Consider the following 16,063-nt stretch of genomic DNA (forward strand, 5'->3'; position numbering starts at 1 on the left):
AAAAGTGGTCCTGGAAAAAGACTCTAAGGTGAAAGTTTGAAGTTGGGTCACCTGCCAGCCTGTTGGTAATGAGAACTCTGGTGGCAGCGGAGCACTGAGAGCCCCTGGAATGCTGTGGCAATTGTTAAACTTGCAGCAGTGGCAAACCAGAATGGGGTGCCTGTCGAAGGGAGTGCACCAACAGATGCAGTATTTCAGGGCCTTTAGGAAATAGTAATTGTAAAAATTTTGGAACTGCATGGCCATTCGTGTGTGTGTTTGGGAGGAGAACTCATTAATTCAGAATGAAAGAAACATTATTAAAGAAAGATAATGAAAAAACAGGATGATTAATTGCCAGTATCAGACCAAGTGTGGAAGCCAGAGGGTATTTTTTGGCTGCATATAAATGATTTACATATCCTGTAGCCAGAGGGCAAACAAAGTCTTTGGGCCAAAATCTAAATTATATGATTGGCAGAGTTCCAGAAGAGTTAAATTCTCAACTCCACCATGTCTGTTATACCAAGGTCAAGGCCCTGATTGGTGGGGTATGGTTGGGGAGAAGGCTGAGACTTAAAATGGGTCATCTGGGTCAATGCATTTGAAAATCTTACATTCCCTGAACCCTATTGACCCTTAAGAGTAACCCATTCTTTTCTGCTAACTGCTAATGGTTCTCTCTTGGGGATGTATGTATAAGTTTGATGATATAAAAGTTTTTCCCTTCCAAGACAATACATATCTCCCCTTATTTCCCAATCTCCACTCCCAACCACCGTCAGCCAGAGTGATAGCCAGGATTAAGCCACAGGATAGCCAGGATTAAGGTACAGTGCAGCCCCACAGGAGAAATGCTGGGCCGGCTAAAGGTAGTAAAGGACTATGTGTTGAAGGAAATGCAGGACTGGGCAATATAAGCTGGCAAAGCAGGAGAGCATGTACAGGACTATGCTGGATGGAAGGGGACAGAACATAAAATTGGAAAAGGAAAAATAGACCTATGACACTGGATTTAGTACCTTGGCAAAGACCCCAGGTGATAGTATTTGGTTGGCCCTTGGAACCTTGGAAAAAGAAATGATCCTCATTAAGCAAAGTGGAAATGACAGAACTATGGTGGCAAACACTGGAGGGAGATATAAAAAGACCCAGAGAAATGGGATATACCATGTAAAGAAAAAAAAACCATTAGGCCACTATTGGGATCTATTCTTAGGATACAGGATTCTAGTCCAATGTGATAAGCAATGTGCAAATGAGAGGTCTTTAGCATTGTTAAGAAACTCAATGTTGGATTGTTCTCTATAGAACAAGGCTGAGGTAGAAGCTGCTGGAACATAACAAGACAGAGCTCCTAGCACGGTGCCTCGCTCACATGCATCATGGTACTCTCCAGTGTTCCTCTAAAGGAAGAGGAGACAGCTCCAGGCTCAGGCCCTCAATGTACAAGAGGTTCTTTAAGGCAGTTACAGTACCCAGTCAAAATGACCCTGTTAATATACTTAAAATTGCCCTAAAGCCCTGACTGTTTTGGCTCAGTGGGTAGAATGTTGGCCTGTGGGTTGAAGGGTCCTGAGTTCGATTCCAGTCAAGGGCACATGCCCTGGATGCGGGCTCCATTCCCAGTAGGGGTGTGCAGGAGGCAGCCAATCAATGATTCTCTCTAATCATTGATGTTTCTATCTCCTTTCCTCTCTGAAATCAATAAAAACATATTTAAAAAATTTCTTTAAAATTTGCATATGGAACATTTACCTTCCTTTTCCATTAGGTGAAAGGAACATATGGAAGGAACCAAAACAAAAATATAGTTGACCATTTAAAATCTGTGTAGTAAGAGCTGCCTCTGAACTAACAGGATCTAGAGTGGTTCCATTCTACCATCTAGTGGACAAGAAGGGAAGAGAGAAATTTAGAGCAAAATAGTTAATCTTCGGTTTTGTTGTCAACATCTGTATTTACCAAACATGTGTTTTCTGATGAGTATTGGGGTCCAGTGGATGAACATGCACGGTTGAGGTCTGGCCCGCCTGCTCCGATGGGGACCCATCAGGCCAGGTTGGCAAAGGGAAGGGGTCATGGGAGGTTAGCTGGCCAGCTCCATCACAATCAGGCTGGTGGGGGGTCAATTGGGGGCGGAGCTGGCTAGGGGAGGGGCAGGGGAAGTTGGCTAGTAGGTCCCCAGATCGGGCAGTTGGCCAAGTAGCCCAGGGACCACTGGGAAAGACAGTGTGAGGGCACACACAGAGTGGGATGTGGGTATTACAGAGCAAATGCTCTTGAAGAGACATCATGACAGGCCTCTTTGTGACCTCCCACCACTGCCTCACCTTCTTTCTCTGTTCTTCCTTTTCCATATTACCTCTTCTCCTTCTGATTTTCTTTCTTATCTTCCCCTCTCCTCTATCCTTGCCTAGAATGGTGCTTTTAAATAACACAGTGCAAACTATAAAAGGGCATCACTCATAGTGAGCGTTGTATTCTGTAAAACTTGTTTAAATGTGCACCTGCATGTGTGTATACACTGGGTCATGATGCATTTTAAGACATTAGGAAAACCCTGCTCCTTCACCCTTACCAATGGCACGATAAGCTGAGGAGGCCATGTGCACTGACAGTCCCTAGCAGGGAAGTGGCATCTGAGTCTTGGCAGTGCTGGGAGAATCCTTCCTCTTTCCAAGTTCAGAAAAACCCTCACCTGGAGGTGGGGAGTGACTCAGGTGACCCTAAAATAATGCAGTCAATTGGACAAGTGCGTGAGAGCCCCTCTAAACTTGCTCTTCCTAGAGTTCTTCAGCTCATTTATGGCTTTCTCATTGGTCCACCTACTCCTTCCCATGCACCCTTGAAGGTAAGTCCCACCTTCCTCCACTTTTTGTTGCTGTTTCTTAAACATCTGTAGGGAAGGAGGGGGATTGAGACCAGCCAGCTGTGACTTGAGATGAGGTCAGGTGTGACTCAAAGGTGAGGGCAGCTGCAGAGGAGACACAGGAGAGCCACTGCAGGGTCTTGGAGGTTCTGCAGAGCAACTTCTTTAGGCTCCTGCATAATCAGCCCTGACCTCCTCTTTCTGCACTCAGCAACCGTTGAAGGGTGGTGAGGATGTTCTTCCCAAAGGTGGGAACCTGCTTTAGACCCAACCCAAGTATGTGAATCCACAGATTGGGATTTAAAAAAAAAAAATTCTTCAAGGTGCTGAAACCGGTTTGGCTCAGTGGATAGAGCATTGGTCTATGGACTGAAAGGTCCCAGGTTCGATTCCGGTCAAGGCATGTACATTGGTTGCAGGCACATCCCCGGTAGGGGTGTGCAGGAGGCAGCTGGTCGATGTTTCTCTCTCATCGATGTTTCTAGCTCTCTATCCTTCTCCCTTCCTCTCTGCAAAAAAATCAATAAAATATATTTAAAAAATGATAAAAATAATAAAAATAATAAAAATAATTCTTCACTGTTGAAAGTATTACATATCCCCTCTTTCCCCCACTTAGCCCCTCTAGCCCCCTTCCCCTTCCTCACACACAACTTTAGCACCCTATTGTTACAGATTGGGATTTTTATTTTTTAAATTCCCAGCAACTGCTACAAATTCTTAATCTTGGGGACCCTTCTTGCTCTCCCTTTCAAGGCATCAGGCACTGGAAATGCTTAGCTAGTGGAAATTCTTATCTGTTTGCAATGTAATTTGGTTATCGATTGATATTCTTTACTTGTTTTTTTTATCTTTGGGTGACTTAGTTTGCACTTCACCATTTTATAAATATTGGGGATTCTTCCTTTCTGCTGTTTGGGCGTTGTGCCACTCAGAACCCATTTGCCATGTTGGGTTAGCGTGAGATAAGATTTTAAGGCTAATGTCCCAGTCCATCCTTTTTTTTAAAAAAATAATAAATCTTTATTGTTCAGATTATTACAGGTGTTCCTCTTTCTCCCTTCTTCCCGCATAGCTCCCCTCCACCTGATTCCCAACTCCACACCATGCCCTTACCCCTTACCCCTGTCTTCATCCATAGGTATAAGATTTTTGTCCAATCTCTTCCCTCACTCCTCAGCCTCCCTTCCCCCTGAGAATTGTTAGTCCAATCCCTTTCTATATCCCTGATTCTATTATGTTCACCAGTCCATTTTGCTCTTCAGATTTTTTATTCACTTGATTTTTAGATTCACTTGTTGGTAGGTATGTATTTGATGTCTTTTTGTTGTTTGTAATTTTTACCTTTACTTTTCTTCTTCTTCTTCCTCTCCTTAAAGAATACCCTTCAGCATTTCATGTAATCCTGGTTTGGAGTTGATGAACTCCTTTAACTTTTTCTTGTCTGTGAAGCTCTTTATCTGACCTTCAATTCTGAATGATAGCTTTGCTGGGTAGAGTAATTTTGGTTGTAGGTTCTTGTTTTTCATCATTTTGAAAATTTCTTGCCACTCCCTTCTGGCCTGCATAATTTCTGTTGAGAAATCAGCTGACAGTCATAGGGGTACTCCCTTGTATAATAGGTAATTAGTTGTTTTTCTCTTGCTGCTTGTAAGATTCTCTCTTTGTCTTTTGCCCATGGCATTTTAATTATGATGTGTCTTGGTGTGTTTGGATTTCTCCTGTTTGGGGTTTTGTATGCTTCCTGAACTTGTAAGTCTATTTCTTTTACCAGGTAGGGAAAGTTTTCTATAATTATTTCTTTCAATAGTCCTTCAATATCCTGCTCGCTTTTCTCTGGCACCCCAAAAATCCGGATGTTGGTACTTTTAAGCAGTCCTGGAGGCTCCTTACACTATCCTCACACTTTTGGATTCTTCTTTCTTTCTGCCTCTCTGGTTGAGTGATTTTTTTCTTCCTTATATTCCAGACCTTTGGTTTGATTCTTGGGGTATGTTGATCTATAGTTGAGTTTCTGTATATTCTTTATTTCAGAGATTGTATGCTTAATTTCTGACTGGTCCTTTTCCATTTTTTTGGTATTCTCTTTAAGATCTTTGAGGTTCTCACCAAGCTTCTTGGAGGTCTCATCAAGTTTCTCAAAGGTTTTTAGAAGATTCTTGAGTAATCTTATAAATATGATTCTGAACTCTGTGTCATCCAGTAGTTTACTTCCCTCCATCTCTCCCATTCGTGACATGTTTCTGTGTCTCCTCCCTGTGTTGATGGAGTGGCTTTGTGTGGTAGGTGACCTACCAGCTTCCCCAATCACCTTCCCTCTCCCTTTCTTTCTGTGGTCGCTTTTGGTATATCCCTTTGTGGGCTGAGTGCAAAGTCTTGGTATAATTAAGCATTGTTTGCTCTTGGTACTCTGTGAGGAATTGAACTCCAGGCCAATTGTCTGTGAGGACCTGCTTTGTCTATAAAGGAAGAACTGTTGCGCTGGAGACAAGGTTTGTTTCAGTGGGGCTTTGGTGCTCAGTGAGTCCATCTCCCGAATGTGTCACTTATAGATGAAAGTGGTTGAAATTGACCACTAAGAACACTGGCTTCTGGATCTGTCTGAAGCCACCCTGCAGGAGCTACAGCGAGAACTACAGTTTTTTCCTGTTTGCTTGGGACTTGGTGGTTTTTTTTTTTTTTTTTTTTTTTTTTTTAGCTGCAGTTTATATATGGTTAAGCTGCCTCAATACAGGCCATTCATATGTAAAAGTAGCTTTGTGGGCCAGGGCAGGTCTGTAGAATATGTGGGCAGGGCCTTAGGGCAGAGTCTCAGGGCGGGGCAGGGCCTCAGAGTGGGACAGGTTCTCAGGACTTGACTAGGTTGGGGCATGGCTAACAGCAATGGCTGCCCTTCCATGTTTCCAAGTCCCCTGCTTCCCTGCGATCTAGCGAAGTAAACAATGATTGCTGCGTGCACCTCTCCAAGAATTGCCCTCACTTAGGACCTGATGGCCGACAGACCAGGTTCTCCCCATAGACGTCTGGGTCCCCCACGTGACCCCAGAAACTGGATTTCAAAGTGATAGGGAGCTTGTTTCCTTTCGGGTTGAAAAGAAAAGCTGCGCCGGACGACCAGTCACCTGCCACCAGCCCAATTCGCCACCAGACCGATTCGCATGCCTCCGTACCTAGGCTCCTCAGCTTTTCAGTGCTTGCACTCCTTTCTTTTTCAGCCAGCCTTCCCGTGGTTTTGGATGATAGATGTCCTTTGTATTAGTTTTAATTTTTTTAAATTGTTGTGCGTGCAGCAGACCAGCTGTTCACCTATGCCGCCATCTTGGTTTCTCTTAGTCCATCCTTTATTGACGACTCATTCATTTGCTGTATGGGTTTTTTGTTTCCATTTTTAAGATCTTGTCTTATATACAAGATTTCATATTATTAGTCTATTCAAAAAGAGAAAAATATGGGAAACAACTATTTAAACTTCCCAAGTATTTATTCTGGAGAGCTGGAGCTGCAGAAGCAGCAACAGTAGGGTTGGGGAGCACTCTCCTTGTAAAAGAAAAAAAAAAGTAGTACTTTTACACTAAAGCTGTTAGAGGCCCAGAAATTACTGCAGTTCTGGAAATAAATCCCAGGACCTGCTATCTCAACACATACACATCCACCCTTTCTCCAGCCTCCTGAGAGTTGTCAAGGTTATGTTATTTCTGTTATACTTCCTAAGAATATATTTTCGCCGAAACTGGTTTGGCTCAGCGGATAGAGCGTCGGTCTGCGGACTGAAGGGTCCCAGGATCGATTCCGGTCAAGGGCATGTACATTGGCTTTGGGCACATCCTCAATGAGGGGTGTGGAGGAGGCAGCTGGTCGATGTATCTCTCTCATCGATGTTTCTCTCTATCCCTCTCCCTTCCTCTCTGTGGAAAATCAATAAAATATATTTTTTAAAAAAAGAATATATTTTCTATTGGAAAAAATAAGCCTATTTCTGAAAGTAAAAAAAAAAAAAAAAAAAAAAAAAAAAAAAAAAGTTTTTCCAGTACTGCCTAGGAAGCAAAAGCTTCATATTTATACTAGAGGCCTGGTACATGAAATTCTTGCACTGGGGAGGGAGGTGAGTTTCTCAGCCTGGCCTGCACCCTCTTGCAGTCCAGGAACCCTTGGGGGATGTCCAATTGCTGTCTTAGGCTTGCTCAGGCCTAAGCTGACAGTCCTTAGCACTGCTGCCACTGCGGCTGCACTCACAAGCTGTGAGCCTGGCTCAGGACTCCTGGCTGAGCGTCGCTCCCCCTGTGGGAGTACATTAACCACCAAGTGGCACCCCTATGTTCATAGCAGCACAATCTACAATAGCCAGAATATGGAAACAGCCTAGGTGCCCGTCAGCAGATGATTGGATCCAAAAACCATGGTACATCTACACAATGGAATACTATGCTGCCATAAAAAAAAAGGGATTCTCATCATTTGCAGCAACCTGGATGAAATTGGAGAATATCCTGCTGAGTGAAATAAGCCAATCAATGAAAGAGAAACACCACATGACCTCACTCATTTGTGGATAATAAAGAACATTATAAACTGATGAACCAAAAGATAGATATAGAGACAGTATATCAACAAGCAGACTTCAAATTACAGCGGGGAGGGGAGGAAGATCTGGGGGAGATAATAGATCAACCGAAGGACTTTTATACATGCATATAAGTATAACCAATGGACATAAAACTCTGGGGAGGGAGGGGATGTGTGGGAGGGAGAGAGGGGGGCAAAAAAAATCAATAAAATATATTAAAAAAAAAAAAAAGACAGTGCTATTGCTAAACATGAGAGATTTGGTCCCCTGATTCTGAAAGAAATGGAGTCACAAGAAATTCACCAGGAAATTCAGGAATTGGATTGTTATGATGATGTTCCAGAAGATGATGATATGATTGTCATTGAATAAATGAGTAAATTCTTGATACTTTTGATTCACAGTTTGTCTGGTTTGTGTTGACAACTACCATACTACCATACCGTGTACAGGTAATAAATTTCCTTTATTTTCATTTAACAATAAATGTGTACTGTATTCTTCTTCATGGAAAAAAATAAGACATCCCCTGAAAATAAGACCTAGCGCATCTTTGGGAGCAAAAATTAATAAAAGACACTGTCTTATTTTCTGGGAAACAGGGTAGTTACATAGGTTGTGCAAGCATGCCTGTGGTTTGGCCTGAGGGAGGGATGAGTTCCCCATGACCTGAAGGCTTGCCAATTCAGGAAACTTTATGGAGATTAAGCCATATTTTCAGCCCTTTGAAATTGTGGCACAGTGACTACCAGAACTCCCTGAGCTTCTATAGTATGATTTTTACTGATAATCATATTAACAATAGCCTGATTTGCATGACTCACCCCTATGTCTTTGTTATGGGGCCCAATCTACGAATAAACCATAGTTCATCTTTTCTAATACAGGTTGGAGAAGAAGCTTATTTTGTATCCTGTATTACCACCCAGTACTGTTGAACATCAGCACTATTATAGTACTTAGGAGACAAGCAGAAATCCTAATACCTGTTAATCTCACCAGGAAATGACAAACTCATCAGATATCAAAATCTTAGAAAGAGCATTGAGCCAATCACAGTCCAAAGATTTTGGGGAATGCTCATTGCAGCCATTATCTCAGCTGTTGTTAATATTTTTATTTATTTATTTATTTATTTATTTATTTTATTGCTTTTTTACAGAGGAAAGAAGAGGGATAGAGAGTTAGAAACATCGATGAGAGAGAAACATCGACCAGCTGCCTTCTGCACACCCCCTACTGGAGATGTGCCTGCAACCAATGTACATGCCCTTGACTGGAAATTGAACCTGGGACCTTTCAGCCCACAGACCAATGCTCTATCCACTTAGTCAAACCGGTTTTTGGCTCAGCTGTTGTTATTCTTACTACTGCCAGTGTCGCTGTGGTGGTTCTTTCTGAGTCTGTGCCGACAGCCACATTTGTAGACAGTATGACCTATAATGTAACTAGGGAGTTCACTATACAACAACACAGACTAAAAAAATACTAGCTAGACTACAGGTAATAGAGGCAACCATTGAATATTTTGGGAAAGACAGGACACTATAGTATACAAGCAAGTGCTCAATTGTGATTGGGAGCATAAGCATATATATGTCACCCCCCTTAAAATAGAGCAGTAGTCACCATCAGTGGAGGGATGTTAAAAAGCATCTATGGGGAATCTTTCATGATAACCTTACTGAAGAAGTAAACATGTTACAAAGGCAAATTAAAGAGTTCTTACTTGCAATCAATGAACATGAAAAAACAGATTTCTGCTTAGAATATGATAAAGGAGCATATAGACCCTACCACGTGATTTCCTAGAATCAATTGATACCTGATCAGACTAACCATTGCTGTCGTAATTCTCCTTATTTATTTATTTTTTAAAATTTATTTTATTGATTTTTTACAGAGAGGAAGAGAGAGGGATAAATAGTCAGAAACATCAATGAGAGAGAATCATCAATTAGCTGCCTCCTGCACACACCCCACTGAGGATGTGCCCGCAACCAAGGTACATGCCCTTGACTGGAATCGAACCTGGGACCTTTCACTTAGGCTGACGCTCTATCCACTGAGCCAAACCTGTTTTGACTTTATTTATCTTATAGTCTACAAAATTGGAACTTGAGCAGTGAATGTGCTTCATGGACCCTAACATTCCAAAGCAGAAAGTTCACCACCTCCCTCTGTCTTCTGCAGCCAGAAAAGCAAAAAAGGGAGATGTGGCTAAGCACAGAACTTGGTTGGAAAGTTTGTAAGGAGGAATCTCCAAAAGATTGGAACCTATTGGGGATGGGGGACTGGCCAAAGGCAGCTGCCCCTGCCTTGACTTTTCCAAAAAGTATGAGCCCCCAGTGTTTTACTGGAATCTTTGTTTAGTCTTTAGATATCCTTACTTAAAGGACACTACAGACACATGTGTCTTCTCAAGGATGATTACCCTACTAATAGTATCTAATACTTAATTAGATACTATAGCTGTTGTTACAATAAAAGCCTAAGAAGGCAGGTGAATAGGGCTGTTTGGTTTCTCAAACCAAGCAGTCCCTTAGCCCTCTTTTTCACAGAAATGTGTGTCAGAGTAATCATCTATCTGTTGCTCAGGGTCTGCCTGTGAGCCCCAGCAATAGTGCACATTCATACAGGCAGTCTTGATGCAGGTTTCTCAGCAGACTTCTCTGCTTTGGCCTCTCCCATTATCAATCACAAGACATGCGTTTCTCAGTGAGGATCTGTAAAACCAGAGCTGGACAGAAGAATCCTCAGAGTTCTGACTATTATTAGAACAGTAGGGAAACACATCTCTTGCATCCTCTGAAACACCTTTTCCACCGATTAGCCAGCCACTGATTACAGAAACACAGCTCAAATCCTTCTCCATCCTTTGGACCATTGTTGTTTTCTGAATCTTTGAAAATGGCCATACTGGCTGAGTGCAAAGTGCCCAACCCCCTGGGCACCCCCAGGAAGATGCTCTCCATAAACCTCACATCCCAGGTGAACGGCCAGAGGAGCCAGTGCGACGCCAGGCCTCATGGCTGGTGTTCCCAGATGTCTCCCCTAGGCTCTCTGGGTGGTCCTCTCTAGCTTTCCATTCAACCTAGTGGACCCTGTATCTTTTCAAGGGCCTCATGCACAGTTGCCACACAGGAAATGTTGTTGGATGAATTCTTTTTTTTTTTTTTTAAATTTTATTTCTATTGCATTGACTTTTTAAAATATATTTTACTGCTTAAGGGAGAGGGATAGAGAGTTAGAAACATCGATGAGAGAGAAACATTGATCAGCTGCCTCCTGCACTCCCCCCACTGGGGATGTGCCTGCAACCATGGTATATGTCCTTGACCGGAATCGAACTTGGGACCTTCTAGTTCATAGGCCGACGCTCTATTGGTTGAGCCAAACCAGCCAGGGCACACAGCAATTCTTTGTTGTGTGAGATGGGCTTTACACAGAGTGCTTTTCTTCAAACGAGCCACACGCACGCACACCACACATTGCATCTCTGTACAGAGCCTTACCGGAAGTGGGCTGCTCGGAACTCTCTGCTCATTGCCCCTCGAGGGACTAGACGTGCAGGGCAGAGTGGCTGCTGACAGACAATCAGCTGGGGCTGGAGGCAGGGGTGTGGGGAGGTGGCTGTAGGGGCTGTGGAGACAGAGGTCCACAGCGCAGTGGAGGGCTCAGGAAGCAGGCTGTGCTGTCACATGTGTGAGAAAGAACATGTATGAGGAGGGCGGGCGCTGTGGGCGTGGTGACAGAGACGGGGTGGAGGGGCAGGGACGAGGGCTACAGGACATAGATGCACGGGTCCCAGTGCTCAGGGAGCCTGCAGCCTGCAGTGCAGCCAGGATGGACGAGGCGCAGCAAGCTCATGACCAGAGCCTGGGTGCCCCTGTGCTTTCCCACCTCGAGGCGTATGTTCATTAAAAAAAAATTTTATTGCTTTTTTACAGAGAGGAAGAGAGAGAGAGTTAGAAACATCAATCAGCTGCCTTCTGCACACTCCCTATTGTGGATGTGCCCGCAACCAAGGTACATGCCCTTGACTGGAATTGAACCTGGGACTCTTCTATTCACTGAGCCAAACCAGTTAGGTCCGCTCATCTGACTATGAACGCCTCTTCTCTTGCATACGCAGCCCCTCCCAGACACGCCCTGCTTCTTTGTTCTGTCCGGGGTGTAGCATCCGTGTGTCGGGGCAGCCCTCCGTTCTCTGTATGCAGTAGCTTTACTGAGACACAGCCCCCCAGCTCCACAAGTCACCCATCTAGAGTGCACAGCCCCGTGGCTTTTAGCATAGTCACAGGAAGGGTCAGGGTAGGGGACCTTTCTGGCCTCTCAAAAAGGACCCCCTTCCCCTCCAGTCACCACCCCCTCCACCCCTGTCCACCTTGTAATGTCCTCAGTGTCACAGCAGTTCTTGAGGTGGGCGCTTTCCCAGTGTGCACCAGGAAGCCGAAAGGGCCGAGAAGGAGGGGTGAGCGCCCCTTGCTGGCAACATTGGGACAGAGTGAGAAAGAGAAGAGGAACCCGCTCCTTGCTTGGGGCAGAGGGTGTGCTATAAAAGGTGACAGAGAAGGCACAGTCCTACCTTCATCTTGCCTCTGTCTTCTCCGGCGAGCGGCAGGACTGGAGGGGCTTGCAGAGAGCAGCAGAGAGGCAGTCACGCCCACAGCGTGGGGGCGACCTCGCGGGGGCTGAGCAGAGCCTGTGGTCTGCTTTGGTTCACCTGCTGGACTAGGTCCCCACTCGGTGCCAGGCACTGGCTGGGCTGTAGGGGTGGGTGAGCAGGCACGGCTGGCCCTGCATCTCGATTACCCAGACAGTGCAGGCAGTGACAGGACGGCTGAGAGCATGGCCCCCAGGCAGGGCAGGACGGCTCTACACCCATGAGATAGGCCTTCAGAAATCACTACTCCCCTCTGCTTGCTCCTCTGGCCCCCAGTCCCCATCTCTTCACCCTGAGACCTCTGAAAGGCAAAAGCTCTGTTTCCCACCCAGTTCCACCCAACTTTGTTCTGTGTCACAAGTCTCTACCGAGCCCGTCAATCACACGTTTCCAGACAGTCTCTCTTCCTGGATGAATTCTTATTATAGTGCATTTTTAAAACCCTTTGAAAAGAAATAAATATGAAATGACTCTGCTGTGGGCAAAACTTTTGTCATCTTTCCATTTGTTTGATGAAAAAGAATACAGAGCAATGAGATCAAAATCGAAACTTTTTGGAAGAATTATTCACATTCTTTATGGTTTAAAATATTGCCTGTCTCCCCTAGAAATGACATGTTCTGGCTGAAGTGGTTGGAGTAAAGCCAGCCTTTATTCTCTAAAATTTGGTGGTATTCTGAATGCATACCAAACACTAGCTGTGCATTTTGCAATATTTAGAGAAAATATAAATCATCTAAATCAGTATGTTCCAGATGTGCCTTTCAGAACAAGTAAGAATATTTTCCCTCAAGTTGCAATATGGGAGAAAAAGAAATCATTTATTCTAGCTCAAATAATTTTTATAGGAAGAAAACTTGCATAATTTTATTAACCCTGCCATTTCTCAAACTCTGACTACAGAACTCTTTCCTTTGTGTGTCACATGCCATGTGTATTAGTCAGCTGCTGTAACAAAAAGGTCCAACAATATAATGACTTAAGTTTATTCCTATTTCATGTAACTGTCAAGGGCATGTAGGAAGATTGCTCTACTCCATCGGATTTAGTCAGAATTCCCAGTTCTATCTGGGTTTTCCACCACCCCTAGAACATCATCTTTGTATAGTCAAAATTTTGAGTAACAGGCCTATTGCTAATAAGATGTATTTTATACTTGAAAGTTGCTGAGAATAGATTATGTTCTCACCACACACACACACACACACACACACTCACACACTCACACACATACACAAAGAGAGATGGTTAACTATGTTAGGTGATAGAGATTTTATTTATCATGATCTTGGTGAGTATTCTTTCATTTTATACTTTAAATATGTACAATTATATTTGTCAATTATTTCTCAATAAACTTGGGGAAAAGTGTAGCTTTCAAAACACACAAAACAGAAAACCTTCCTCCTCAAGAACTGGGTCACAGGTATCTCTGCATTCCAGTTCATAGGTAGAGAAGAATTTGAAGAATCATGTGTGCAATATTTTAAGACTGTCTGGAGTAGCATACATCATCTTCTGTCAAATTCTAGTGCTGAAAACCTTGTCATATGGCAACTCTTAGCTTCAAGAAAGGGGCAGAAATTATAGACCCTAACAACGGAGGCAATTTCTCAGCTATCAGTCCATTAACATGTATCATAGCCACCAAATGAGGAAAACCAATATGACCCTATCCATCAAGAAAAGCTGACACTTAGGTACCAGCAGATAGTAGACCAATCAAAGACCTCCAAATGTACTTGAAAGCCAATTAGAAAGCTTTCCTCACTTTCAAAAATTCCACCCTACTAGAATTAGAAAATCCCACCCTGAAAGAATACTCACCAAAGACTGTCATAAGACTTCCTCTTTCCAGCCTATAAAATTCACTCTCCTTATAAGCCCTTCCTAGTCTCTACTGAAATACAAGTGATGGCAGTGATCCCCTTTCAACAGTGACATTTGAATAAATACCCTTTGATTAACTCTATAGGTGGTCTTTGTCTTCTTGACAAAATAATTACAGATTGGTCAAATAATGAATTGAAAGAATAGGAAATCATGAACATTCTAGAAGAAAAAATATTTTAAAGTATAACTTTGGAATGGGAGGGATCTTTCAGGCAAAACACAAAATCCAGAAGCCAAAATGAAAATGGTAAAAAATTAGGATAAACAGGAAGCACAATTTTTTTTTGTATAAAATATTTTTAAAGTTAAAAGATTAAATTTCCAAGCATATAACAAATGATTAATTTTCTTGATATAGAAACACTTTAAAAAATTAATGAAAATAATTCAAGAAAAATGGATAAAGGAAATAAACACAATTTATAGGAAAATAAATACAAATAACAAATAATATATATAAAAAGAAGCTTAATCTAACACATAATCGAAGAGTTACAAATTAAAATAAGATACAAAAAATCTATTAGAATGTCAAATTTAAAAATATTTAATGGTATGCAACATTGGTAAGAGTATAAGAGAACAGGTACTCTCATACCATGTTGGGAACAGGATAAAACAGTATGAATTTTTATTTTATTATTATTTTTAAAAATACATTTTATTGATTTTTTACAGAGAGGAAAGGAGAGAGATAGAGAGTTAGAAACATTGATAAGCTTCCTCCTATACACCCCCAACTGGAGATTTGACTGGAATCAAACCTGGGATCATTCAGTCCTCAGGCCGATGCTCTACCCGCTGAGCCAAACTGGTTTCGGCAACAGTATGAATTTTTAAAAGCCAATTCGCAACAATCAAAATTTAAGATTTGTATATGCCTTGATCTTACAATTCTACTTTTAGGAATTTATTTTATGAGGAAAGATATATATGAAGAGGCATATTCAGGTTACGTGTAGGTTTTTGTTTGGACTTAGTTTTCATTTTGGGGGTAAATAAATGTTTAGGAGTGTGAGTGCTGTTTACTTTTTAAAGAAACTGTCAAACTATTTTCCAGAAAGGCTGAAAAAAATTTTCATTCCCACTGGCAAATAATCAGAGGTCCATTTTCATTATGTTTTTCTCAAATTTAGCATTTTCAGTGGGTTTTTGATCCTGAAAAATCTGTGCTATCTACTTTCCCTAACTTTAAAAAAACATATATATTTTTTAATGTTATGCATTTGTCAAAACCTATAGAATGTGCTGGGACCGGTTTGGCTTAGAGCGTCGGTCTGCGGACTGAAAGGTCCCCAGTTCGATTCCGGGCAAGGGCATGTGCCTTGCCGGGCAAGGGCATGTGCCTTGGTTGCGGGCACATCCCCGGTAGGGGGTGTGCAAGAGGCAGCTGATCGATGTTTCTCTCTCATTGACGTTTCTAGCTCTCTATCTCTCTCCCTTCCTCTCTATAAAAAATCAATAAAATATATATATATAAAAAAAGTGTGCAACACTAAGAATGAAAGATCATTTTTAGTGTTGTACATTCTATAGGTTTTGACAAATGCATAACATGTACTCACCATTATATTGTTCCTACTATTGTATTTTCAATTGTAGTTATGTAGTGATATCTCATTTGTGGTTTTAATTTGTGTTTCCCTAATGGCTAATGATGTTGAACATCTTTTCATGTGCTTCTTTGCCATTCATTTGTCATATTTTTGTGAAATATCTTTCATATCTGTTACCCATTTTTTAATTGGATTTCTTTTACTTTTCAATTTTGAGAGTTCTTTATATACTTTAGATACAAACCCTTTGTCAGATATATGATATGCAAGTATTTTCTCCCAGTCTATAGCTAGCTTTTTCATTCTCTGAATAGGGTCTTTCAAAGAGAAAAAATTTTAACTTTGATGAAGTCTCATTTATAATTTTTTTTCTTTAATGACCACACTTTTAGTGTCATATGTAGAATTTTTTCCAAGCTCTACATCCCTGTATTAGTTTCCTAGAGTTGCCATACAAATCACCATAAATGTTGTGACTTAAAGAAGAGAAAATTAGCCGGGACCGGTTTGGGTCAGTGGATAGAGAGTTGGCC

Source organism: Pipistrellus kuhlii, unplaced genomic scaffold (genome assembly GCF_014108245.1).
Source record: "Pipistrellus kuhlii isolate mPipKuh1 unplaced genomic scaffold, mPipKuh1.p scaffold_m20_p_2, whole genome shotgun sequence".
Lineage (NCBI taxonomy): Eukaryota > Metazoa > Chordata > Mammalia > Chiroptera > Vespertilionidae > Pipistrellus > Pipistrellus kuhlii.